The sequence below is a fragment of the Lissotriton vulgaris genome, chromosome 12, assembly GCF_964263255.1.
Source record: "Lissotriton vulgaris chromosome 12, aLisVul1.2, whole genome shotgun sequence".
In the NCBI taxonomy this organism is placed as follows: Eukaryota; Metazoa; Chordata; class Amphibia; order Caudata; family Salamandridae; genus Lissotriton; species Lissotriton vulgaris.
Window position 1 is genome coordinate 470,312,764 of NC_141700.1, and position 25,902 is coordinate 470,338,665.

At 46.4% G+C, this 25,902-nt stretch overlaps 1 protein-coding gene across 1 annotated transcript in view; it reads right to left on the reverse strand.

Annotated features, from left to right (window-relative positions):
- The window catches only part of RIPOR1 (RHO family interacting cell polarization regulator 1), a 2,151,737-nt gene that overhangs the window by 15,794 nt on the left and 2,110,041 nt on the right, over positions 1-25,902 (reverse strand). The gene's annotated exons all lie outside the window — the stretch shown is intronic.

Below are 25,902 nucleotides of genomic sequence, written 5' to 3' on the forward strand. Positions count from 1 at the left end.
CTTCTCCACTCATATTATACCCTGGGTGACAGATGCGGTCATCTTTTGGTCCACAAATTGCGGGAGGCCAGACAGGGGCAGGTTGTTAAGGCCATCTGCTCCTCTGGCGGCGAACTTGTCACTGCTGATGCGGTAATAGCGGAAGTCTTTAGAGACTTCTACGCAGAGCTCTACTCGGGCGACCCCCTAGGCGCTCACCATAGCGCTGACTATCTGGCAGCAGCACATATACCCTACCTTACACAGTCGCAGGCCGACTATTTAGATAGAGACATTGGGACAGAAGAGGTTATAGCAGCGATCTCCCGCCTCAAAGCGGGCAAGTCACCTAGGCCAGATGGCTACTCAGCAGCCTTTTATGAAACATTCTGCACCCTGGTAGCCCCTCTACTACGGGACCTGTTTAACAACTTTGCACAAACTGGGGCCATTCCAGAGGAGATGCTAGAAGCGTCGATAGTGTGGTTATCCTGAAACCCGGGAAGGACAAAACATCCTGCGGCGCATACAGGCCGATCTCCCTACTGAACATAGATATTAAACTATGCACTAGCATATTAGAGACCCGCCTAGCACCTTACATGCCCCAACTATTTGAGCCGGATCAAGCAGGCTTTGTCCCGCAGAGACAGACAAGTGATAATACCAAACGAGTTCTGCACGTAATCGAGAAGGCGTCCCGCACTCGGAGAGAATACATTCTGCTGGCAGTTGATGCAGAAAAGGCCTTCGAAAGGGTACATTGGCCCTACCTGGAACAAGATGTGGGTATCTTCCTAGACAGTTTACAGTGCAATAAACAATAAAAGAATGCGTAGATAATAGACAATTTCAAACTAACAAAAACATGTACAGGAAAATATTTTTAGTATAATTATTGAGATAGATACTTTATAAAAAAATACATATAAAAAGTTCTGCAGTGCTTCAGTGAGAAGCTGCGCACTCGGATCCTTAATTGCTACCGCTCGCCCAAGGCAACGGCTTGGGTGAATGCTCATACGTCCTCTCGCTTTCCCATAGAAAGAGGCATCAGACAGGGGTGTCCTCTTTCACCCCTTCTATTCGCTCTGTACATGAACCCGTTAGCATTACGGATTAGGCGCCATTCTCTTATCTCGGGGATCAAGTTTGGTGGAGATGTACATACTATAAGTCTGTACGTGGATGACATCCTGTTTTCCCTCTCCAACCCGATCCCTCGCTGCGAGCCCTCATCATTGAAATGCATTGCTTCGCGCAGGCTTCGGGATTTAAGATCAATATGGACAAGTCGATTGCACTCAACATCTCCCTTTCCCCGCCCACATTAGCTCACTTACAAGAGGAACAGACTATACAAGCCACGATTGAAACCAACTACTCCATACTCCGCGCACACATGCTTAAGGAATTTGGACAGTGGAAACACTATACTCTCTCCTGGCTAGGCAGGATAGCAGCCACTAAGATGACCATCCTCCCCCAGATCCTGTATTTGTTTCGGACCCTCCCCCTCCGCCCTCCCTAAGGCTGGATTCAACAGACCCAATCAGACTTAGCACATTTTATTTATTTATTTATTTTTGGTTTTGTATAGCGCCAGAATCGACTCCGGGAAGTATCTCTGCGCTTTGGACACGTGTCAATTACATATGTGGAAATTGTGGAACTTAAAAGCAAAACAAAATAGTTTTAAGCAACTTTCTAAAAAGAAGATGGTTCGAACATTCGCTTAAATGTAGGGGCAGTTCATTCCAGTACTGCGGGCCAAGATATGAGAGTTTTTCCTCCTAATCTTGCTCGTCTGATTCGGGTAACCTTCAGCAGGTGTTTAGTACTAGAACGTAGGGATCTTGTAGGGACAGTGAACTTTTCTGACAAATAGCTGGGGCCAAGAGTAAACTATGCCGAGTAAACTATGCCTTGTGGAAAGTGCGACAGACTTTACATTTTATCCGTCGGCGTATGGGTAACCAGTGAGGTTTAAATAGAAGAGGACGAGAAGCTGATCTAGGAGGCATGTTCAGAACCAGTCGTGCTGCCGTATTCTGAACCACCTGAAGTTTACTAATCAAGGTTTCATTGGCAGAGAGCAACAGACCGTTACAATAATCTAGGCGACTCAATATGAGTGCCTGAGTCAGAGTTCTTCGAACAGAGTCCGTGAGCAAAGGAAAGACTCGTCGAAGTAGGCCTAAAGTATGGAAACATGTGCCCACTGTCTGGCCAATATGTTCCTTAAAGGTGAGGGCATGGTCTAAACGGACTACTAAGTTGTTAACGGAGGTTTTAGGAATGGGAGGCTTCCCAAGATTAAAAGGCCACCAATTGGGTGACCATAATATGGGAGCCTCTCCGAAAAGTAAAAGCTTAGTTTTCCCAACGTTACATTGGAGGAAATTATTCCTCATCCATTGTGAAATGGCACTCATACGCAAAGAAAAGGTCTCCTGGACAGTGGGATTGAGTTCATTGAAAGGAAAGAGTAGGAGTAGCTGCGTATCGTCGGCATATGATATTGGAATAAACCCATATTTTCTTAGAACATTGGCCACGGGAGCCACATAGATATTAAATAAAGTAGCACTCAAGCAAGAGCCTTGTGGGTGCCGAATGATATGGGCCTAGGTTAACCGTTTGAGATCGACCAGATAGAAAGATTGACATCCACTGAAAGGCGGAGTCTCTTAGTCGACATTTCCCTTAACCTTCTCAGCAATATTTGATGGGAAACTGTGTTGAACGCGGTGGATAGGTCCAATAGCACCAGAATCATAGAGTGGCCCTTGTCTAGAGTAATTCTGATGTTATCCGTGACTACTACCAGGGCTGATTCAGTGCTATATTTGGGCCTAAAGCCTGACTGAGAGGAGTCTAGACAGCCTGAAAGTTCGACGTAGTTTGAGAGATGTTTGTTGGCGTGTCTCTCTATTAGTTTACTCAGAAATGGTAAGAGAGAAATGGGACAAAGATTGGTCAGATCAGTCATAGGGGCCTTAGTGTTCTTGCGAATCGGCATTATCTGTGCCGCTTTCCATTCCGATGGAACAAAACCTTCCTTTATAGACAAATTAAGAAGATGTTCAATCAATGGAGATAGTTGAGGGATTAGGGTACTGGCTACTCTAGCAGGAATCAAATTGCAAGGCGAGCCAGACTTCACTTGAGGCATTAGGGCCTCTACGTCTGCTATAGTTAGTGGGGGAAAATTCTCAAGCAGCATGGAAGGAATTGATTCTGATATTTCAGTGGTCATAAGCATCTGATGTGGGTTACCTGAAGAGACAATTTTTTCAAAGATTAATTCTATTTTTTGTGAAAAATGTGATGTAATGTTTGTGAAGGTGTTTCAACATTCTCACAAGCCTTAGATTTTATAAATGACTGAAGAATGTTGTATAAAACCTTTAGAGCATTACCAGCCCGTATAAGTTGAGTGGAAATGTGATTTTTTCGTGCAATCTTAATGCTGCTATTGTAACTTGACAAAGAAGTTAGAAACTGAGTTTTGTCACTTTCCTTATGGGTAATACGCCATTTCCTCTCGTATTTCCTACACAGTTTTTTTGTGTATGTAAGCTGGGGGGAAAACCAGGCAGCTTGCGGCCATTTAGAGTGGGTGGGAGAACGTTTTAAAGGTGCAAAATGGTCAATAGTTTGGGTTAATGCCAGATTGTAGTTGATTAAGGCTTCTACTAAATTATCTGATAGTTTATTTCGTGGTACGTATAGAGAGGCTTGAAAATTCTCTAATTTGACCTTTTGCCATTGCCTACGGGTCATAGAGTTATCAGAATGTTGACCCCTATGTTCTTCTTTATGACTCTTAATGGAAAATTCAATTAAAGCATGGTCGGTCCATGTTAGTTGTAGTGGTGACTCACACCATACATTGGGAGAGTTAGACAAAATAATGTCTAACGTATGACCAGCCGTATGGGTGGGACCTTCATTCTGTTTGTTTAGACCTAAGAGCAGGGCTCGAAAAATAAAGGTTAGTGATTCCGCATTGGTGGTACATTCGCTATGAATGTTAAAATCACCTAGTAATATGAAATTATTGCTTGCAAGTACATGAGGGGCTATTAATTCAAGGAAGAGCTAAGGAGGTAGTCTAGCCTAGCGTATGTTTTGTGCGCTCCTGAATAAAAAGTGTAGGCTCGACTGCGGGGGGTGAAAGTGGCGCCAGAGATCTATAAGCCCCGGGGCGTAGGCGTGGCCACGGAGGCGACCAAGATAGCCGCATCCGCCGATCGGGCTTAAGAGCTTCCATCCAGCTCGATGTAGGGGTGGAAAATGATTACCGGACACCATCCTGCTGCACCCAGGAACAAGTGGAGCTCCTTTTGAGGTCTGGAGCATGGCGGCACCGAGCCTGGAGAAGAGCGGGCCAGAGCGGGGCCTGTGAGTGAAACGGCGTCCCGGCCCATGTTATTGCTGCGGAGGTGTGTTGCTGGGCGGTGAGTCTGCGCCCGTCCCCCTCCTCCCGCTGCCTCTGCGGTCCCTTCCGCCTGGCTGGCGTGCCCCCTGCTGTCTGTTCTTTCCCCGCCGCCCTTCCGTGCAGGTCCCCTGGTCTCTGGTGCACCCGTGGGTTGCTTTGGCCTAATGGGCATCCCGAGACCGGGGCCTGTAGTGCTGGGCTTGGCGGGGTTCTGGGTTAGATTTGCGGGTGGGCCGTCCCTGGGGTCTCGGCGGGGGCTGGGGCGACGCGGGGTGGGGCGGGCGTTTTGGCTTCCCCCCTCGGCCCCCTGTGAGGGCTCAAGTACTGGTGGGGCGTGTAGGCCTGCGCCGGGGGCAATCTTCCCTGCGGCGCGGGCTCTGCCTCGCTCTGGTCTGGGACCTCTTTGGGGGCTCTGACTGCATTGGGTTCCTGATGGTGCGCGTGGTGCCCGCCTAGTGAAACCCACCAACCCTGCTGCTGAGTGCCGATTCCCTCCTGCGGCTCTACTTTGCTCGTGGTCCTGCTGGTTTTCTGGAGCCTGTACCTTCGATTGGGGAACCGCTGCCTGACCTGCTTTGCCCACGGACTGCCCCGACCACTTGTTTCATGCGTGGTGCCTGTCGCTGTGTTCAGGCCTGGTCTCCTGGTTTGCTGGTCTGCCTGACTCTGATATCCTTGAGGGGTCTGGCCGCCACTGCTGCATCGTGACTTGGGCCTTCCACAGATTCCAGCTTTGCAGGAACGCGGCAGCTGTACTGGCGCAACCGCTTCCCCATGTCTCACCTGATCCCTTAGCCGTCATACATGGTTGGCCCCACATCGTGATCGCTGAATGCTTCCTTCCTTTACTTGCCACTGCACTACTTGCTCCTGCAACTCCTCGATATCTGCCTGTTGCGGTCAGTGCTACTGGACGGCTTGTCCGGGTGTCTTCCACTTGTTTGGCGCTCTCTTCTAGGTTGCTGAGTCCGTGCAGTAACGCTCGTCTTGCACTTATCCTCGCTGGTCCCCCTTCTGGACTCAATCACGGTGGTGAAGAAAGACCCTAAGCAGACCAAGCTGCAATTTGATAAAACGCTGGGAGCGCCGTCCGACGCTCCTGCTGATCAAACCACGGAGTCCTCCGGCTTACAGGATGCTGATGGCCTGGCCTCCCTTGCGACGGCCGTGCTAGCTGAAATGAGGGCCGGTTTCAAAGCGTTAGATGGCCGGTTCGATGACCTGGACAAGAGACTGTCAGATATGGGTACCAAAATCCAAATTCACGATCAGCGGCTGGACGTCGTGGAATCCAGAGTGTCAGATGTAGAGGACCGTGCTGCATCCTCCTTGAAGCGGTTGGAGAGAGTCGAGAAGATCCTCAAAGATGTGGCTATTAAGAATGAGGAATTGGAGGCCCGCAGACGCCGAGATAACATCAGAATTATTGGCGTTCCGGAGACGACAGCTACCGGCCGGATGGACACGTTTGTGGAACAACTACTGACGGGGTGCCACTCGTAGCCGTGTGAAAGGACTTGCCTTCTTTGTGCCATTTTTAAAGCGGATTTGGAAAAGCGGAATCTCAATTGCTTCGGGGTTACTACCTTTGTGAACGCCGACAGAGGGCGAATTCAGGAACTGTATTTCACCGTGGGCCGGACTGCGAGGACCAGCCTGCACAGCGTTATCACCTTCGCTGCAGCAGAGTCCTCTTCCCGCCCCCTCTTTCGTGCACTTCAAAACGGCTCGTCGCGCCGCTCGTAGCCGCTTGAAAGGACTTGCCTTGTTTGTGCCATTTTTAAAGCGGATTTGGAAAAGCGGAATCTCCATTGCCTCGGGGATACTACCTTTGTGAATGCCGACTGAGGGCGAATTCAGGAACTGTGTTTCACCGCGGGCCGGACTGCGAGGACCAGCCTGCACAGCGTTATCACCTTCGCTGCAGCTGGGTCCTCTTCCCGCCCCCTCTTTCCTGCACTTCAAAACGGCTTGCGGCCCCCGCTCCGCGGGAGCCGCTCGTAGCCGTGTGAAAGGACTTGCCTTCTTTGTGCCATTTTTAAAGCGGATTTGGAAAAGCGGAATCTCCATTGCCTCGGGGATACTACCTTTGTGAACGCCGACTGAGGGCGAATTCAGGAACTGTGTCTCACCGCGGGCTGGACTGCCAGGACCAGCCTGCACAGCGTTATCACCTTCGCTGCAGCTGGGTCCTCCACCCGCCCCCTCTTTCCTGCACTTCAAAACGGCTCACGGCCCCCGCTCCGCGGGAGCCACTCGTAGCCGCGTGAAAGGACTTGCCTTCTTTGTGCCATTTTTAAAGCGGATTTGCAAAAGCGGAATCTCCATTGCCTCGGGGATACTACCTTTGTGAGCGCCGACTGAGGACGAATTCAGGAACTGTGTTTCACCGCGGGCCGGACTGCGAGGACCAGCCTGCACAGCGTTATCACCTTTGCTGCAGCAGGGTCCTCTTCCCGCCCCCTCTTTCCTGCACTTCAAAACGGCTCGAGGTCCCCGCTCCGCGGGGGGCGCTCGTAGCCGTGTGAAAGGACTTGCCTTCTTTGTGCCATTTTTAAAGCGGATTTGGAAAAGCGGAATCTCCATTGCCTCTGGAATACTACCTTTGTGAACGCTGACTGAGGGCGAATTCAGGAACTGTGTTTCACCGCGGGCCGGACTGCGAGGACCAGCCTGCACAGCGTGATCACCTTCGCTGCAGCTGGGTCCTCTTCCCGCCCCCTCCTTCTACTTTAAAACCATAGTGTCTCTCGCGCATCGCGGGACGCACGCGGGTCTTAGCCCGGGGCTAAGCCCGGGCAAAGGGCGGGCCCTCTTAGGCCCTCAGAGGCTGAAGTAGGCTGGCCTGGGCCCATTCTTTTCAAAAAAGCTATTTTCAGTATAATCGTGAAGGTGTTCATCTAATTATATTTCTTGTATAGTCTTTAGCTGTCGTCAAGCTTTGGTACTCTAGTATAGGAGCAAAAGCCGATACTGTAATTTTTAATATCTTATTGAGTTTGTTTTCTATTTCTGAAATGACTGCAAAAAAAATAAGGTTGGGTAGACTGTTAGTGGGAAGAACCTGCTCCAAGACCAAATCTAATCCTTTACGGAACAAGGAAGGTCATGTTATGCAGTTAAAAGGAAATTGTCAGTTATTTAGTCTATGGGAAAGGGGAAAGAATAAAGCTGCCACAGTAGGGCCTAAGTCTGATGACAATGCCGAAAGAGGTGATATTGTTAAGGATCACACCACTATGAGGGGGCTCCAAAATTCTGTTGGTGTAATTGAACAAGGTAATAAGGAAGAGGGTGTTGATTCCCCCATTAAAAAGAGAGAAGGTCTTCCTAATTCTTTGGAAATGTTGGCGCCTTCTCCGCTAGTTTTTGGGGATAAAAATATATATGTTACCCAGCCCCCCCACGGTCCACCAGAGTCCAGTTATAAAATAGTGGGTGTTACAGTGCATAATCATCCATCTAATCCTAGTGAATTTCTTTTAAAAGATGCCCTTGGCTCATCTTTGCCGAGGGAAGTGCAAAGTAATGATTTTATCTCCTCAGACTTAGATATGGAGCTCTGCAGGAGGTACATTGTTGAAGAATCCAGCAAGATTCTTGATTCTATAAAGTCCCCAGCAGCATTTGCCTCTTCTGGGCTTCACCTATATAGTAGTACTCCATCTAATAAATCTGTATTCAACATTTCTCAGTCAAACACTTGGAGATGAGGGTGTACCGGACCTAGAAGATAAGAGAAAAAAGGGAAAAAAAGGGAACTCTAAAATGAATGGGGGAAAAAAGAGGAAACCAATTCGCAGATTTGGAAAAAAGAGGCGGAGGAAAATCTACTTTGATGAACAGTTGGAAATTTCTATTAAAAAAGTGCCTTGTCAAGTATCCCTAATTAATTCCCCCCAAAACGAGATCCAGGAAGTAAATTTAGTTCAAGAAACTCTAACATCCACAGAACAAGAGGCAGTCCTAACAACGATTCAAACCGATTGTCACACTAACGTTATTCCCCTCTTATCTGGTGTCCCAAATATTGAAACAGGGGGGCCTTCCAACTCTATTCCCCCTGGGGAACTGAGGAAACCAGCTGGCCTCGCTTTAACAGCCCTTAACCCTCTAGCTAAATCATTCTCGGATATGGTGGGAAGAGAAGGTGTTCCTAAGAGACCTGCTGAGATCCTTAAAGAGGAAAGCACTGACACACTTACTTTAGATTTTTTACCTTTGTTTGATCCAGATTGTACATTAAATAGATCCCTGCTTCTTAAATGCTTTCATGAGATCGCAAGTCTGAAATTAATACAATCCTCTGATATAGATATATTAATGATTCTGAAAACAGAGGTTGGGACTTTAACAAGGGTAAAGTGTTATTCTAAACTTATTGTAAATCACATCCTTCAGCGGTCAGAAGGCCTTCAAAGTAAAGGGATTGATGTTATGCCTTTCTTGGAGAACCTCCGCTCTGGTAGACTTATTAATACGTTTTCACTCCTCCAGGCAGCCTCTGGTAGTACTGACCGGCCAGGCGGTTATGATGATCTAAAAATTTGCATTTCTAAAGATATCCGTCATGTGTCACATATCAATACCCATCCTTCTTCTCTCCAAAGAAACGCGGTTGAAGAGAGTCTCCATTGGAATTGGTTGCCTGGAGTTCTTTCGAGGAAACCTATAAATAATTTTGAAACATATTCCCGTCTTTAGCAATGACCTAAAAATATTACCCTGGAATGCCGCTGGTTTGAAAAACAATTCTGAAAAATTACAATTTCTTTACTCATTAGAAGCCAGTGTGATCTGTCTCCAAGAGACGTGGTGCGCTGAGAAAATTTCGGCAGGAAGGGATTATTTCGTACTGGAGGGTAGAGCATCTCCCTCAAGGAGAGGTCGAGCAAGAGGGGGTATAGCATGCCTACTGTCTAACCGGATACATTGGAATTTTTCCCATTATTTAGATCCTAGTAATCTTTTCCAGCCCCCCCCCACGGTCCACCAGAGTCCAGTTATAAAATAGTGGGTGTTACAGTGCATAATCATCCATCTAATCCTAGTGAATTTCTTTTTAAAGATGCCCTTGGCTCATCTTTGCCGAGGGAAGTGCAAAGTAATGATTTTATCTCCTCAGACTTAGATATGGAGCTTTGCAGGAGGTACATTGTTGAAGAATCCAGCAAGATTCTTGATTCTATAAAGTCCCCAGCAGCATTTGCCCCTTCTGGGCTTCACCTATATAGTAGTACTCCATCTAATAAATCTCTATTCAACATTTCTCAATCAAACACTTGGAGATGAGGGTGTACCGGACCTAGAAGATAAGAGAAAAAAGGGAAAAAAAGGGAACTCTAAAATGAATGGGGGAAAAAAGAGGAAACCAATTCGCAGATTTGGAAAAAAAGAGGCGGAGGAAAATCTACTTTGATGAACAGTTGGAAATTTCTATTAAAAAAGTGCCTTGTCAAGTATCCCTAATTAATTCCCCCCAAAACGAGATCCAGGAAGTAAATTTAGTTCAAGAAACTCTAACATCCACAGAACAAGAGGCAGTCCTAACAACGATTCAAACCGATTGTCACACTAACGTTATTCCCCTCTTATCTGGTGTCCCAAATATTGAAACAGGGGGGCCTTCCAACTCTATTCCCCCTGGGGGACTGAGGAAACCAGCTGGCCTCGCTTTAACAGCCCTTAACCCTCTAGCTAAATCATTCTCGGATATGGTGGGAAGAGAAGGTGTTCCTAAGAGACCTGCTGAGATCCTTAAAGAGGAAAGCACTGACACACTTACTTTAGATTTTTTCCCTTTGTTTGATCCAGATTGTACATTAAATAGATCCCTGCTTCTTAAATGCTTTCATGAGATCGCAAGTCTGAAATTAATACAATCCTCTGATATAAATATATTAATGATTCTGAAAACAGAGGTTGGGACTTTAACAAGGGTAAAGTTTTATTCTAAACTTATTGTAAATCACATCCTTCAACGGTCAGAAGGCCTTCAAAGTAAAGGGATTGATGTTATGCCTTTCTTGGAGAACTTCCGCTCTGGTAGACTTATTAATACGTTTTCACTCCTCCAGGCAGCCTCTGGTAGTACTGACCGGCCAGGCGGTTATGATGATCTAAAAATTTGCGTTTCTAAAGATATCCGTCATGTGTCACATATCAATACCCATCCTTCTTCTCCCCAAAGAAACGCGGTTGAAGAGAGTCTCCATTGGAATTGGTTGCCTGGAGTTCTTTCGAGGAAACCTATAAATAATTTTGAAACATATCCCTGTCTTTAGCAATGACCTAAAAATATTATCATGGAATGCCGCTGGTATGAAAAACAATTCTGAAAAATTAAAATTTCTTTACTCATTAGAGGCCAGTGTGATCTGTCTCCAAGAGACGTGGTGCGCTGAGAAAATTTCGGCAGGAAGGGATTATTTCGTACTGGAGGGTAGAGCATCTCCCTCAAGGAGAGGTCGAGCAAGAGGGGGTATAGCATGCCTACTGTCTAACCGGATAAATTGGAATTTTTCCCATTATTTAGATCCTAGTAATCTTTTCCAGGCAGTAACGCTGTTTAACTCTGACAATGCTGAAGTTTGTAGTCCTATTGTTTTGATAAATGCCTACATTCCCCCAGATTCCTGTTTTAATATAATCTTAAAGAAGGTCTTTTCTTATGTAAAGAAAATTACTGAGAAAGTACCTGCTCCTCATATAATCTTGGTAGGGAATTTCAATTGTACAATCTCTAATTTTAGTGTGTCCTTGTTTAGAAACAAGCAAAAAGAGGAATCTCTGCAGATTCCCCAAGCCCTCTTTCCTGGGAATAATAAGACAAATAGGAGAGGGAAAATGCTCCTTAAAGAATTGGCTGAAATGGATGGGATTATTGTGAATGAAAGGCTCCCTTCAGATTCTCCAGGGAACTATACCCATAAATCTAACCAGAGTGAATCAATCTTAGATTACGTAATGGTGGAAAATTCTGCCTTTTCCTTACTGAAAGATCTTAAGGTCTCCCATACATCTTATAGTGACCATAACGTATTAGCTCTCATTGTAAATGTAAATCCTCCTAAAACCGATTGTTGGTCTTTAAATAGCGACCTAGTCAGTTTTGGAGACAAATCAGGGAGATGTTATTGGAATGCTAGGACTATGAGGGGTTTGGAGAGCATCCTTGATGCTGCAGTACACGACTTGGATAATTGGAAAGGCTTTGAAATAGTGCGTTTTTTAGATTTTATGAAGGTTGTGATTTCTGTTGCTAATAAATCTAATAAATCCAATTGGAAAAGAAATACTAAAATACTTCCCCGTTCCCTCCGATTACTCAATATAGAAATAAATAAGCTAGTAAGAGAACAATATCTGAATAATTCTCCTGAAAGATCTCGCAGAATAGCTTTAATAAAAAGGAGGAGAAGGTTGAAGGCTAAATTGAAAAAAGACAGGGAGGATTCTTTATGGATTAAACTAAGGGAGGTTGCTACTAAAGGCCAAGTAAGATTATTTTGGTCATTCATAGGGGAGGGACGTGGCGTTAGTTCAAGTCCCCTCCCAATTCCCATTGAAGAGCAAATTTGGATGGACTACATTACAAACTTATACGCAAGTAACGGAATGGTGGTCCCCAGTAAAAGAATTGATGTGGATAGTCATGCTATAGATCCTCCATCTGAAAAAGCCATTGAATTGGCCATCAGGGAATTGCGTTCCTCCGGGGCAATGGGACCAGATGAGCTTCCTATTTCAGTCTTAAAGCAAAATAGCGTACTGTGGAGCAAAATTCTTTACCCGGTGTTCAAACTTTGTTTTTTGAGTAGAACTGTTTTCCCCTCTTGGAAAGGGAGTATACTGGTTCCCCTTTTCAAGAAGGGAGACCGGATGTCCCCACAAAATTATCGCCAAATTTCCCTTTTAGATGCAATTGGTAAAGTTTTTGCAAAGTGTCTCCTGAAGTTAATTCAGGATTGGGTGGATAAGAGTAATATACTACCCTTCGAGCAGACGGGTTTTCGCAAAGGGCATGGTACTATGGACAACTTAACGGCCCTACAAGTAATATCCGACAAATATATCAAGGTCCGAGGCGGGAGAGTTTATGCAGCCTTTATAGATTTCTCCACAGCTTTTGACAAAGTTGATTGTTCTTTGCTATGGAGGAAACTATTGGACCTTGGCATGCCATCATTGCTATTGGATCTAGTTCAGGATCTTCATTCTGATACCTGGTGTAGAGTTCTTTAGGGTGGGGAAAGAGGCCTATCTCAAGCCATTTTTTCTGCAATGGACTAAAACAAGGTTGTTTATTAGCTCCTTTACTATTGTCCCTATACATTTCTGATCTTCCCCAGACCTTATCTTTAAGTGAAGGTATTGCCCCTGTTTTGGGGGATAAACCAACTATATGTTTGTTGTATGCAGACAACATATTAATATTGGACCTAACTCCAAAAGGATTAAATAAACGTCTGCAGGCACTACATGTATATGCAGAGACTCATCATTTGAAGATAAATGTCTCAAAAAGTAAAGTCATGTGTATGACAGGAAAGAAAAAACAGATATATGGGAATTTTATGTGGTCGGTAGGTGGACATAAGTTAGAAGTTGTAAAATCTTATGTCTTCCTAGGGAAATTAGTATCTGGTAATTTGAGTGATAAGGCCCATATAGATAATAACACTCGGAAGGCAATGGCACAAAGCAAGGGTTTAAGCGCGCTCTATAAATCCACAGGCAAAAGACATTTTGTCTATTTGTTAGAGGGCTTCCGTGCTAAAATCCCGGCCTCTTTACTTTATGGTATTGAACTACTTGAATTGGGGAAATGGGGTTTTTTACATACTACTGAGGGCAGACTCCTATGGTATTTAACTACGGTTAACACTGCTTGTTCTGTGGCTACCCTTAAACTAGAATTTGGTATGCGTAGCAGCTGGGTCCAGGGCCTTGCTGGGATAGTACGATGGGTCTCATGTCTGGCAAGGGAAAACTGGATACTTTAAGATACCTTATACAAAAAGAACTATTGGGATCCCTAAAAGAACATTCTTTAATCGTAAAGAATTTAGAAGGGCTGTTGCTCTATTGCAATTGAATCAACTCTATTTACGTTATCTACACACCAGTTGAAGTCCACCCTAAAACTGGCCTCATGGAATCTAAGTTTTGAGATGGATAGGGATACCCTTACTTTTAAGAAAGGTGTCTCTCCGGTCATTGATTCCTATCTAATCAGAGACATGCAACCTTATGGCTCCTGGAACCTTCCTCATGGTATACGGCACTTTTGGTTCCTTTTGAGGCAGGACCTTCTCCCTTTGAACAATTTATTATCCAGATGGTATGGTTCCTCAGCAACGTGCAACCAGTGCAATAATTCGATCCAGGACATTGCTCATGTTCTTTTTGTATGCCCGGCCCTTCTGTTATACCGACGAAAGTGGTTGAGACCAATTTGCTTAAAATTAAGTATTTTGTCTGCCAGCTCTTTAATGGATGCCATTCATAATCCGCCCAACGAAATGTTTTGTTACAAAATTTTTAACTTTTTTAAAAGCTTTTTAGATATATATTAGTGGATATGAAATTGCTTCTTTCTTTTTTTTCTCTTCCACATTTGCATGTAACCGTATTTTGCTTTTATGTTATTCTTTTATGTGGATCTCACTGGGTTTACGTAGCAGCTGGGTTCAAGGTCTGGCAAGTATCATACGTTGGGTAGTAGCTTTATCTAAAAGTGAGCCTAACACCTTAAGAGATCTTATAAAAAATGAATTATTAGGATATTTTAATGATTTCTCCTTGATTGTAAAAAACTTCAGATTTGCCGTGCTACAATTGAAATTGGATGAGGAGACTCTATTTTCATTATCCTCTTATCAATTAAAAACCATTCTGAAGTCAGCCTCTTGGGAATTGGGGTTTTGTCAGGATAGAGATTTCTGTCTAGCGAAAAAAGGTTGTACGCCTGTTATTGAGTCTTATACCTTGCGGAAAGCTCAACCTTATATGTACTGGAACATCTCCCATGGCGTTAGACGCCTTGTGTACTTATTAAGACAAAATTTGCTTCCGTTGGAAGTTCTACATGCCAGCTGGTATGGCCATTCGGCACGCTGTGATCTTTGTCAATTGTATGATCAGGACTTAGATCACGTTATGTTTGTTTGTCCTGCCCTGATGTCTTGCAGGCGTAGATGGTTAAGACCAATTTGCTTACAACTCAACATTTTATCTGCTTCTTCATTTAAGGCGGCCTTGATTAACCCACCTAATGAAATGTTTTCTTTTAAACTGTACAACTTTTTTAAATGTTTTTTGGACCTGTACTAGGATGTTTCTTCTAATTGTGATGGAATAATATCTTATGTATTTCTTGTTTTGTATGTATATTTTGTTTTATGTGGACCTCATAAAGAGTTCCTTATCATAATAAATAAACTTGAAACTTGAAACTTGATGTGGATCTCATGTGAGTTCCAAAATCATAAATAAATATTGAATTGAATTGAATTGAACTACTGACGGAATTATTTGGCAGGGAAACCTTCATGCAGGGCTTCGTAGTTGAGCGCGCCCATAGATCACTGGGCCCCCGTCCTCGGCCGGGCCTGCCCCCCAGACCAATCATCGCCAGGCTTATGAACTTCCGTGAAAGAGATACCGCTCTTCATGCGGCTCGCGACATGGGGGACGTCCAATGGCAGGGGAATAAGGTGGCCTTTTTCCCGGACTTTAACATCGTGGTGCAGGAGGCAAGACACAAATTCCAGGGGGTCAAGGCAACTTTGAGAAACCTGGGACTGCGTTATGGCATGCTATACCCGGCGAGGCTCAAGGTGGACATAAATGGCAGGTCCCGAGTGTTCGATACTCCGACCGAGGCGCAAGAGTTCTGCCAAGACTATAAGAAGAACCATGGTGGGGCGTCTGGAGCGCCGGGATCTGCTTCCCCACCACAGGGGGAATCGCATACGAGTGTGGAGCTCTTCTCCCAGCCCGGATCGGGTTGATGGATTCTTTTTATGTGGTTTCAATGTGTCCTGATAAGTTTCTTTAATTTCTTCTTAGACATGTCCCTCAGCTTGTACTATTGTTGAGTGTTCTGATGCCCGATTGGCATGGCGTTGCCATGTCCCATGGTGAATACTGTAATGTTCTTTTCTAATGTTCTAGCTTTGCATTGTGCTTCATTTGCTCCTGCAGTTATGCTAAGGTCCCTATTGCACATGTGCTTAGTTGTCTATCCAGGGGTAGGCCTCTGTGGGGTTGGTGAGAGGCTGGGTGGTGGGCAGGGGGGTTCGTTGGTTCAGTTTGAATGGTATTTGCAGCATTTTTGATTTGATGATTGCAGTGTGGTTTGGATCAGAGATGTGTGGTGAGGTGTTTGCAGTAGTGATTTCTCAATGGTTCAACTAGGTAACTTGCCCGGTCCTTCTGGTCTTTCACTTATGACATGGAATGTCAGAGGACTAAATACCACTAGAAAGCGTAGGCAGGTTCTAAATTATATTGTTCGACACAAGGTCGATATCGTATTTATGCAGGAGACATATTTGTCCACATCGGATCAGACTCCTGTGGCTGCCAGTTGGGGTTATTCGACACAGGTAAGGGGAGAAGGTCAACCGTATCTACAACTCTACCACCCGAACCCCCTAAGTCACATTCATACACACAAGAAGGGGTGGAGAGACTCAAAAAATTAGACTCAACTACGGTAGAGCGATTAGTTCTTTGGAGTCTCAGATCGTGAAATGGCTACATCTTCCGTTGTCCATGGCAGGCAGGATTGCTATTATTAAGATGGTCGTCCTACCCGGGTTTCTCTATCTTTTTAAAAATATCCCCATCCCACTTACGAATAATTTTTTCCTGCAACTGCGTACGTTACTTATACGTTTGGTGTGGGGGGACAAGACGCCTCGAGTCTGCTGGAAGACTCTCACTTTGCCTTATGGCAGAGGAGGGGTTGTGGTACCAGATTTTTATTTGTACTACCTAATTGCACAATGCTGCTACGCGTATGCCTGGTTCCACCCGGATGCCCGCGTCCCATATTTAAAACCAGAGGCAGACTTGGTTCATTCATATCCTACCCACAGGATTCCCCCGGGACCCGCGAGATGTTCAAACGGTCTCGACCACGTGTTGGGCTTGGGACAGGCTACGTAGGCTGCTGGGATTTGAATAGTTATATTACCCTGAATTACCTCTTCCTAATCCTTCTCTTCTTCCGATAACTGGGGAGACCTTGGTCCAAAGTACGTTAGAGAAGTTTCATGTTCGCACATTTGGCGATCTATTCCCGGATGGTCATGCTTTTTCGATCTCGGAAAGAGGACCGCTTTAGTGAGCGCACCTTTATGGACCCTTTTGTCCCGACTTGTGTTCGCTCCGCTCTTCGCTCCATTTTTGCTTCCTTCCCTGCTTCCCCTGAGCCGGCCCCTCCATTGACGTTGTTGATACAGAGCCCGGCGGGTGCACACTTGATTTCCAAATTATATAAACAGTGTTGTGCGATTCGGCCTGTGTCTGATGCTAGGGTGCGGGCAGCCTGGGAGGTGGATTTGGGTAAGACTATTACTGATGACCAATGGGAACAGTGTTGTAGAGCCACCGGGGAGATCTCCTTGAACAGCAGACACAAACTACTCCATTTTAAGTTTCTCCGTAGAATGTACCACACTCCCGCACGCTCACATAGAATAGACCACATTAGGCCACACCATTGTCGAAAGTGCATGTCTCCCTTTGCGGATTTCGCTCACCTCATCTGGACGTGTCCTAAAATACATCAGTATTGGACGCTGGTTCACGCTACACTGGGGGACATATTGTCCATGCAGCTTCCCCCCACTCCTGAGATAGCCTTATGTGTCCAACTTCCCTCGGAAGTTTCGTAGGCTGGCGGCCTTGGGATTTCTGCTGGCCAAGAGAGAAATTGCGCTATTGTGGGGCAGTAGCAGAGTCCCCACTTGTCAGGCCTGGCTTGGAAGCTTGGCGTTTTGCAATGTCCAATGTGAAGAATTTTGCACCTTACTCCCCAGCACTTCTCGACCTGTGGACAATTGGGGCCCATACAGAGACTACGTGGCCCGACACAAGGTGGCACAGGGCTCACAGACGGCGGCTGGTATAGTCCCAGAGGGAGTGGGCTAGATTCCCTTTGCTGGATGTGAATGTTGGGTGCTGTTTGACATAGGGCTTTGGCATTTTTACCTCCCGACTGTTTGGCTTAGTCCTCCTCCCGGAGACGTTGATGTCCTCCTTCATTCTTAACTATGTGTTGATTAGTTGTATGTACAACATGTGTGTTCCATATTGGATTGTATTTCGCTTCTTGCTTGCATCGCCATGTATGACTGTACACTGCATGATTTACTATGGTTGAAACCTGTCACTGTTGTTGCCATAATCTGCATTGTATCATCACTGCTACTTGTCTGTGAAAAAAACAGAAACAAAGTAAAAAAAAAAAAGAGATCTATAAGCCCCAAGTCCTGGAGACGGGCCCGTCCAGCCGGGGAAAAAGCGCCTGTCCGATGGCACGAGCGATCAAAGACTAGATTCAAGTCACTCCAGTAGTAAGCGTTGTCCTGCGTTGGCTGTAGCCTCAGTGAGTGCGTCATGGAAAAACTTGTCCTTCCCCTCGTTGGGTGCGTATATAGACCCTGCTATAAAAGACACCCCCTCAGCATGAATTGATATGTGAGCAGTCTGCCCCTAATCTCGGATTCTTTCTGTAGCACTCTACTCTGAAAGGATCGGGAGACCAGTATAGCAACCCCTGCTGACTTGGTGGGATTAGAGGAAAACATCTGTGTAGGGAAAGCGCAAGATTTCATCCTATGATGATCCTTGGGGAGGAGATGGGTCTCCTGTAGGAGGCAAATGACGGCTTTGGAGTGCTCCAAGTAGTGAAGGATAGCTCTACGCCTAACCAGGTTATTCAAGCCACACACATTTAGAGTAAGGATTCTAAGAGCGGTGTGTGGCATCTAGGTTTGAGAGAGGGTGAAAGCCATGACATCAGCTGCATTGCGTATCAAGGGGTGGGGAACAGGGAGAAAAGGATCATGACCCGGCATCAAGCAGCCCTCACGGCATAAGAAATGGGGGTGGACGAGGAGACCCAAACCCAAAAAAACAGAAAACCCTTCAGAAACAAAAATCCAAAGTAATACCAAAACGAGAACCTTTCGAATGAATAGGATTAGAAAAAATAGTCTGTCATCCCGAGATGACCAGTCAATCAGCAAAATGGGGTCCATAGTGTGACCAGGAGGAGAGCCTCAACCCCACCCGCCGCCAGGCCAAGATCAATAGAAGGACATTTAGAAAGATTGATGACCCCCGGTCAGTTACTTGGTGCCGGAGCCCTCTCCAGTGTGGGCCTCCGACACAGAGATGATGGCCACCTGTTGACTCCTGGCTGTTTCTGTCTTGTCTGGTTTCCGGGCTCGCCTCCCTTGGCCCTGTCGCTGCCACCCCGACGGGGAGATCTCAGGCCCGAGCTGGTGCTGCATTGGTCATGTTCATCACTCGGCACCGTGAGGCCCAATAGTCGGCAAGAGCCCGTGAGTGATCGAAGCTGGTGGAGTTTGCCATTACAACAAAAGATAAGTCGGAAGGGATGACCCCAGGAATATGGAATCCCCTGCTGTCGGAGGTGTTTAGTCACAGGGCGAAACTGCCGGCGACACCGAAGTGTGATTAGGGCCAGGTCCTGAAATAGCACTGGAGAGTGTCCCTGAAAGGTGATGGGGTGGAGAGATCTTGCTCTGGTGAGGATGGCTTCTTTGTTTCTGAAGTCCTGAACGCACACGAGAATGTCTGCTGGGGGAGCAGTAGTCGCACGGGGTGGACCAACTCTGTGTGCTCTGTCCAGGATGATCTCAGCTTGGCGGAGGCGCCTAGTATATGGTGGAAGAGGCCCTTGGCAAATGCAAACAGGTCTAGTGTCCTCTGATGTTTTCACTCCCAGAATCCGGATGTTATGTATGCCAGACCTGTTTTCCAAATCTTCCAGATGCATTTGGATGTCCACAAGCTGGTTTTGTAGCTGTATTACCTCCTGTTGGAGCATGGTTGACTCGGTCGCGGCGGTGTCGCTCTTCTCTTCTAAGGCGGACATTCAATCCCCAACGTCATCTACATCTCTGCGAATCTCCTAGATCTCCGCTGTGAGATCGTTCTTCACAGATTGCAGGTCGTCCCGGAGGTTTAGAAACAGCGACTCCAGGAATTGCTTCATTATGCGTTCATCCCCAGGGTTTTTATAGTGCTTTGGGGTCTCGGCCTCGGTAGCTACGGATGCCATGTTTGGGGTACATTGCGAGCGCCCAAAGGCTTCACTTTCTTTGTCTTGGAGGTGGACATGCCCTTCCCGCACTCCTAGGCGAGTTGTTGAGTGGGGTATAGGCGTTGGAAAGAACGCAGCCGGTCCAGGGAGGTGCTGGTGCATCCGCTCGGTGTGGACGCCTGGCGAACTGCGTGAGCCAGCGTAGAGCTCTGGTGTCGGCCACTAGATAGCTAGATAGGCGCCCCAAAGAGGAAGGTAGGCGCGTACCCCCGGTCACATTGGTCCCACTAGAGTCCGGCACTGCGTGCAGCCATTGCTTCAAGGTAGTGCCAATGCGGGGTGGAATGGAGATAGGGTCAAGCCACTCGCCGCCAAGCCTGGCCTCCAAGCAAGAAGGCCACAAGTCAGGGTAGGCCAAGCAGGCCCTGTGTCGCTAGCCTCTCTCCTAGTATTCAGGATGTGTGGCACCCGCTCGCAGCATGATCAATGTTTACCAAAGGGCAGGGGCAGCCTTTTGTTAGTCTGCGGGCCCTCTCGCCCAGAGCAGCTGTAGGGTGGCTCTCTTACCAGGTATCTGCAGGTAAAGTGGCCTTCAGGAGCTAGGCCCACCTCCACATGTGCCACGACTGGTAAAAAGAATCTTTATTTGGACAAAAAAAATATCCTCAAAAGCATTGCAAATTGAATCCACAAATCGGTACATTGTAATTAAAAAATTTCAAAACATATTTCACCACAATTGAACGGTAAAAATTAATTAACACCTGTTACTCGAGTAGCACCTTAAAACTTAAAACAATTGTGGGATAGACAGCGATTAAACTTAGTGAAAGAGCAGAAGAGTTTGATATACTGACATCCGGCAGCTAGAACTCATCATTTTATTTTTCCCTTTATCTTAAAACTAAGTGCTAGGATACAGCTTAGGTTGGGCCTCTGGGCGAGACAAGCCTTTGCTGTAAAGATGCAGTGTGCATCCCGAATATATGTTGTAAAGGCAATGTTTAGAGCTATGTTTTCTGGGCACAGGGAGGTGATAATTGCCTGTCTACAAGTCCGAACGCCCAACCTGTTCCACTCTGCTCTGAGTTTGCGTCTACGTTGGACCATAAGTGAGGGGCATAAGCAAACCACGTGCTCTAGCGTTTCAGTTGTCTTGCCGCACCCCCTACATGTTAGGTCTTCCGAGGTGCGGAGCCAAGTGGGCAGATCTTTTAAAAATCGCCAAACACCCAATCTGATGGCCAGAAAACTCCGCTTTAAGTGCAATGAATAAGTACAGGAGAGATAAGTAGCCGGAGATAAGCGCCCATAGGAGTTCATGACTGACCATGCGTGGCTACGTCTGCGGAGATGCGCTTTATCCATGATGAGTGAGCACATTCTGACGTTTTTTTTAATACATGTTTTAAATGCTGTTGTGCTGGGGTTAAGGGCCCATAGGTCGCCAGCAGCTTTTTCATGGATGGAGTCTGTAAAAAGGCGGCCATACGAACCCCCAGGGTTCTTCTGACTGATCTCCAACCAAACTAGAGACTCTAAGGTTCCTATAGCTGCTTTTCTAAGTTTGTGACAAAAATTTAGATAAATGCCGGTGTTAGAGGCCTCGTGATTTAATAAGCCCAGTTCTAGCCTGATCTGGGCAGCAGAGGCAGATCTGGGCAGATGTAGAACTTTTTTATAAATCTTGGTCACAAGTTGGTTCAGAGTTGTATTTAGCTTACCCCTATATATTTCGATGCCATACGTTAGTGTGGGTCCGATTTTTGCTCTCAAAATTTCCAGTAGGAATGAGAGGGTTGGACCAGACAGCTCTTTTGCAAACTTAGATAAAGTAACCTGAAGGGTCGTGGCTTTTGCCACAATTTCGTCGCGCTGTTTGGAGAAGTTCCCCCTTGAATCGAAGTGAACCCCTAAGTATTTGTATGAGCATCCTGTTGTTAGCTTATTATTGTTGTATGCCCACACACCGCCGCCATTGCGTTTCCTTCCAAAGGACACAACTTGGGTTTTCTTTAAGTTCACCTCAAGTTGATTCTTAATTGTGTAACTGTGCAGCCTGTCCAAGAGCCTTTGAAGCCCGACCCGGGTAAGGATGAAAAGAACCAGGTCGTCGGCGTAAAGAAGATTACTTATTGCTACGCCTCCTACCTTAGGGGGGTGACTGTTTATTTCATCGAGTGTGACAGGCAAGTCTGCTATGAACAGGTTAAAAAGGAGGGGAGCCAGCACGCACCCCTGTTTGACTCCTCTGGTTGTCATGATTTTCCGTGAGAGGTGCGTGCCGGACCCCAGCTTCACCTGGACCCAGGTGTGTGAGTGGAGTTGGATTATCGCATTCAGTAGTTTTTCTGGAATCCCCCATTTTTTCAGTTTAGCCCATAGAGCTGCCCTTGGGACCCGATCAAACGCTGCTTTAAAATCAACAAAACAACAGTGCACAGATCTTGATGATAACAGCGTTTTGTCGATGATTATAGACAATGTAAGCAAGTTAGTCTGGGTCCCTGAATTGGCAGTAAATCCTGTTTGGTTCATTGGTAGCAGGTCACGCCGTTCCACCCATGCCTTCGGCTCCTTTAGAAGAATGCCTGCGTAGTGCTTTGCCTCGATGTCAAGGAGGGCAATTAGTCTGTAGTTGCTTGGGGTGGCACAGGAGCCTGTTTTGTGGATTGGGTGGATTATTGCTCCACGCCAGGAATCCGGAACAGTTGAAGACCTAAGCGCAAAGTTAAACAAGGTGGTTAAGAGCCCCAACCAAAGAGCTATGTTGGATTTAAACAGTCTCTGAGGCAGGCCGTTTGGGCCCGGGCTCCATCCGGCCTTGCTTTTGACACAGCGTTGGCGACCATTTCTTCATTGATCTTGATATCGTCCGTACATTGACATACGTAGTTTAAGTCCTTGCGCCTGCAGGTACTTTGGGATACTTCTACCACTTTGGGGGAGCAGCTTCCTGTTATCGCTGTGCTTTCCGGGGTACTAAAGTGGTCGGTCAGGAAGGCGGCCCAGTCTGTTTCCTGTATGTTTGCCGACCCAACTTTTGAAGGCCCAGAGTTGGAGCGATTGATCAAGGCCCAAAATTTTCTCGCATTTCGGTTTTTGCTTTCCCAAAGGAGCCTGCCCCATAGTTGGTTTTGATGTAGTCGTTTGTCTTTTTGTGTGGCCGTCCTGAATGTTTTTTGCGCTAATTTGTAGGCGTGACTGAGGTCATTATTTCCTGGGGACTTTCTAAGTGCCCGCAGAGCATTGTTTCTGGCTTTCTTCAGCACCCTCGACTGGATTGAGAGTGAGAACTGGCGGATAGAGCTAGCATTGTATTGGTGCTGTTTAACAGGAAAAAGCGTGACCAGATGTGAGCATAGGGTAGTCCATGCGACAATCGGGGGGGCCGTCTGATTTGTTTTCCCATTGATAAGAGCCAAACATGTATTCATGATGATGGGACTTATTTCGTCGCTCCATTTTAGGCGCCTCAGGTTCTCGGTGTGGATCCCAGTACAGGTGGCTAATGCAGACGTGTGATACTCCGGCTTTACGTTAAGGGTGATGACCTGTGCCGTAGTTTGGGAGGGAGGGGTTCCTATGGGGAGTTGGGGGGTTACCTGTATTAAAGAAATAAAAAAAAACACAAAAAAAAACGAAAAAGCAGATCAGAATATCCTACCGCGCAGTCACAGGGCTAGGGTCATGACCTGGCTTACATGCTACGAGCTACCGCCGCCCGGCCTCCGGGTTGTGGGCTGATGGGCCGTGTATACAGACGTATAATCTTTGATAATGTCGTTGCTTTCTTGGGACTGTTGGCGCAAATGTTATATGCTATCATTGTCTGCAACAAAAATAAAGTTTAAAAAAAAAAAAAAAAATAAGGGTGATGACCTGTGGACGGTGATCAATTTCCCGTCGTGGTTGGATGCTAAAGCTGGCCAGGTGATGGAACAGGTCTGAATTACAAATGGAGAAGTCCAGAAAAGTTTTCTTGAGCCCGTTTGTCCAGGTCCAATTTGGGGGGGGTGTCATCGGGTGTCCTTCCGTTCATTACCAGGTATCCAGCGCTGTAGGCTTGTAAAACGAGGAGCTCGCCCAGGGTACAGTGGGCTTGATTTGGAGGCTTAGATTGTTCTGGTACATCCGATAGAATAAATGGGGAAAGTCCGTCGAGGTCTGTAGGTTTGCCCTGGAAGAGATTAGTATTGAAATCCCCCGTCACTATGCAGTCCGAATGGGGGTGGTCCTCGGCCAAATCGCTCATGATTGTGGATAAGCGTGCCAGGTGTCCCTTTTTTGTCTGCGTGCTTGGGTTGATATACACATTTAGGAGAAGAAGAGAACGTTGCTTGGACCATGATTTGATTTTAACCCCAAGTAGCCAATCTTCCTCAAAGTTTAGCAGAACAATCGGGCCTTTTAGAGTGTTTGAAACATAGATTGACAGACCCCCTTTTGGGTGGCCGTAGCGGCAGACTCTGATTCCTGGCTTCCATAGTTCAATAAACCCTGTGACTGGAGAACTTTGGGTGGCCCATGTTTCTTGCAGGGCAATTAGTGCATGCCCGTATATGAAGGCATGTGAATCTGGATTGTTTATTTTGTGCTGGAGGCCACTGATATTCCATGAACACACTGTGAAGATGGAATCTGTCTTTGTCTTAGTCACAGGTTTTTGATGGTGAAGTTGTGCCGGTGCTATGTGGTTTTGACCCACCAAGGGCACTTCCTGAGGTCAGACTGATGTCCCGCATGACAGGGCGGCCGGGAGCCATCCCCATCCTTGGATGTTGTCAGGGCCTTGTTCTCCAGGGGTGAAGGGTGTCTGTATTTCTGTGATCCCCAGCGCATTTTTTAGGATTGAATAGGGCTTTGTTTTGTTGCCTGATGGGAGACTTTCTGTTTTTGTTCCTGCGCCTGGCCGATTTATTAACACTGAGGGATAGCCCGGGGTGGAGTAGGGGTGAATTCTGATGCCCCAGTCCCAGAAGGTGACTTTGTGGTCCATGAACACTCCTACCCAGGAAGATGATCTGAATGACACCAGGGTTGCCTCCGAGTGTTGTGCGCCCCTTGGGGGGAGGAATTCAATCGAGTCTATGTCGTCCGATGATAGAGCTGCAAACCCCGGGGGGGTTCTGGGGGGCAGATGTTTCTTTGACTTTAAGTTTATTTCTATGTTTGCATTGGCGTTTGCGCTCTCTCTTGGAGAGGGGAGGCATGGGAGCGGACTGCGTTTCTGAGTTGGGGGATTCAGAGGTCACCAGGCTACCTTGCTGCTCTCCCCCGTTAGGGCTGGTGTCATTTACTAGCCCATTAGAGACCGATGCTTGTGTCCTTAAGGGCATTCGGTGTGGAGGTGGTTTAGGTTGGTTATTGCTATCACCTATTTGGAGGTCTCGATCCCCACTTAACTGGGGAGCAGATTCCAAAGGTAACTGGATGTTGTCAACTTCTGAACACGGGTTTGAGGTGAATTGCAATTTCTTGTGTGGGTTTTTTTTTTGCAGGCCGCCTTCTTTCAGCTGCCTAACCTCATTTATAACAGTGGAGAGAACGGCTGGCAGTGAGGAGAGTGAGTCAATAATTGGGGAGCAGCAGCAAACCGACTGAACTAGTTTTGAGGATGATTGTGCGTCAATTATTAAATTATTCAGTTTGTCTAGTTTATTGTCGATCCCTGCCGTAAATACTGCTAGCGTGTTCAGTAGGTCAACCTGCATGTCCAGTTTATCTGAATGGTAGTTTAATGCTGTAACTGTCGATTGAAATGTTTGAAGTAGTTGGGGCCAAGGGTTATGCATAGTAGATGATTCTAGCTGTTTGATTGCCCTCAGACTTGGAGTAGGGGAGGATTGTGAATTATTCAATAAAGGGGACAGGTCAGATAGGAGGAGATCGTTTGTATTAAGATTGTGGGATGATTTAGAGGAAGTTGGTATTGCTGTTAGTGGAGGGAGCAAACGTTGATGTTGGTTGGTCTGGACCGGGCTTCCCTTTAGAGGGCTATTAGTGTCCAGCAATGGAGCATTGACGATGACATTGTTGGATACCTGGTTGGAGTACTTGTGGATTTGTGGGAAAATTAGTTGACTGTGGGGAGCTGAGATAACCTCCTTTGGGATGCTAAAATGTTGAGATAACTGAGGTGGTGAGGTCAATAACTGGCTTACCTGAGAAA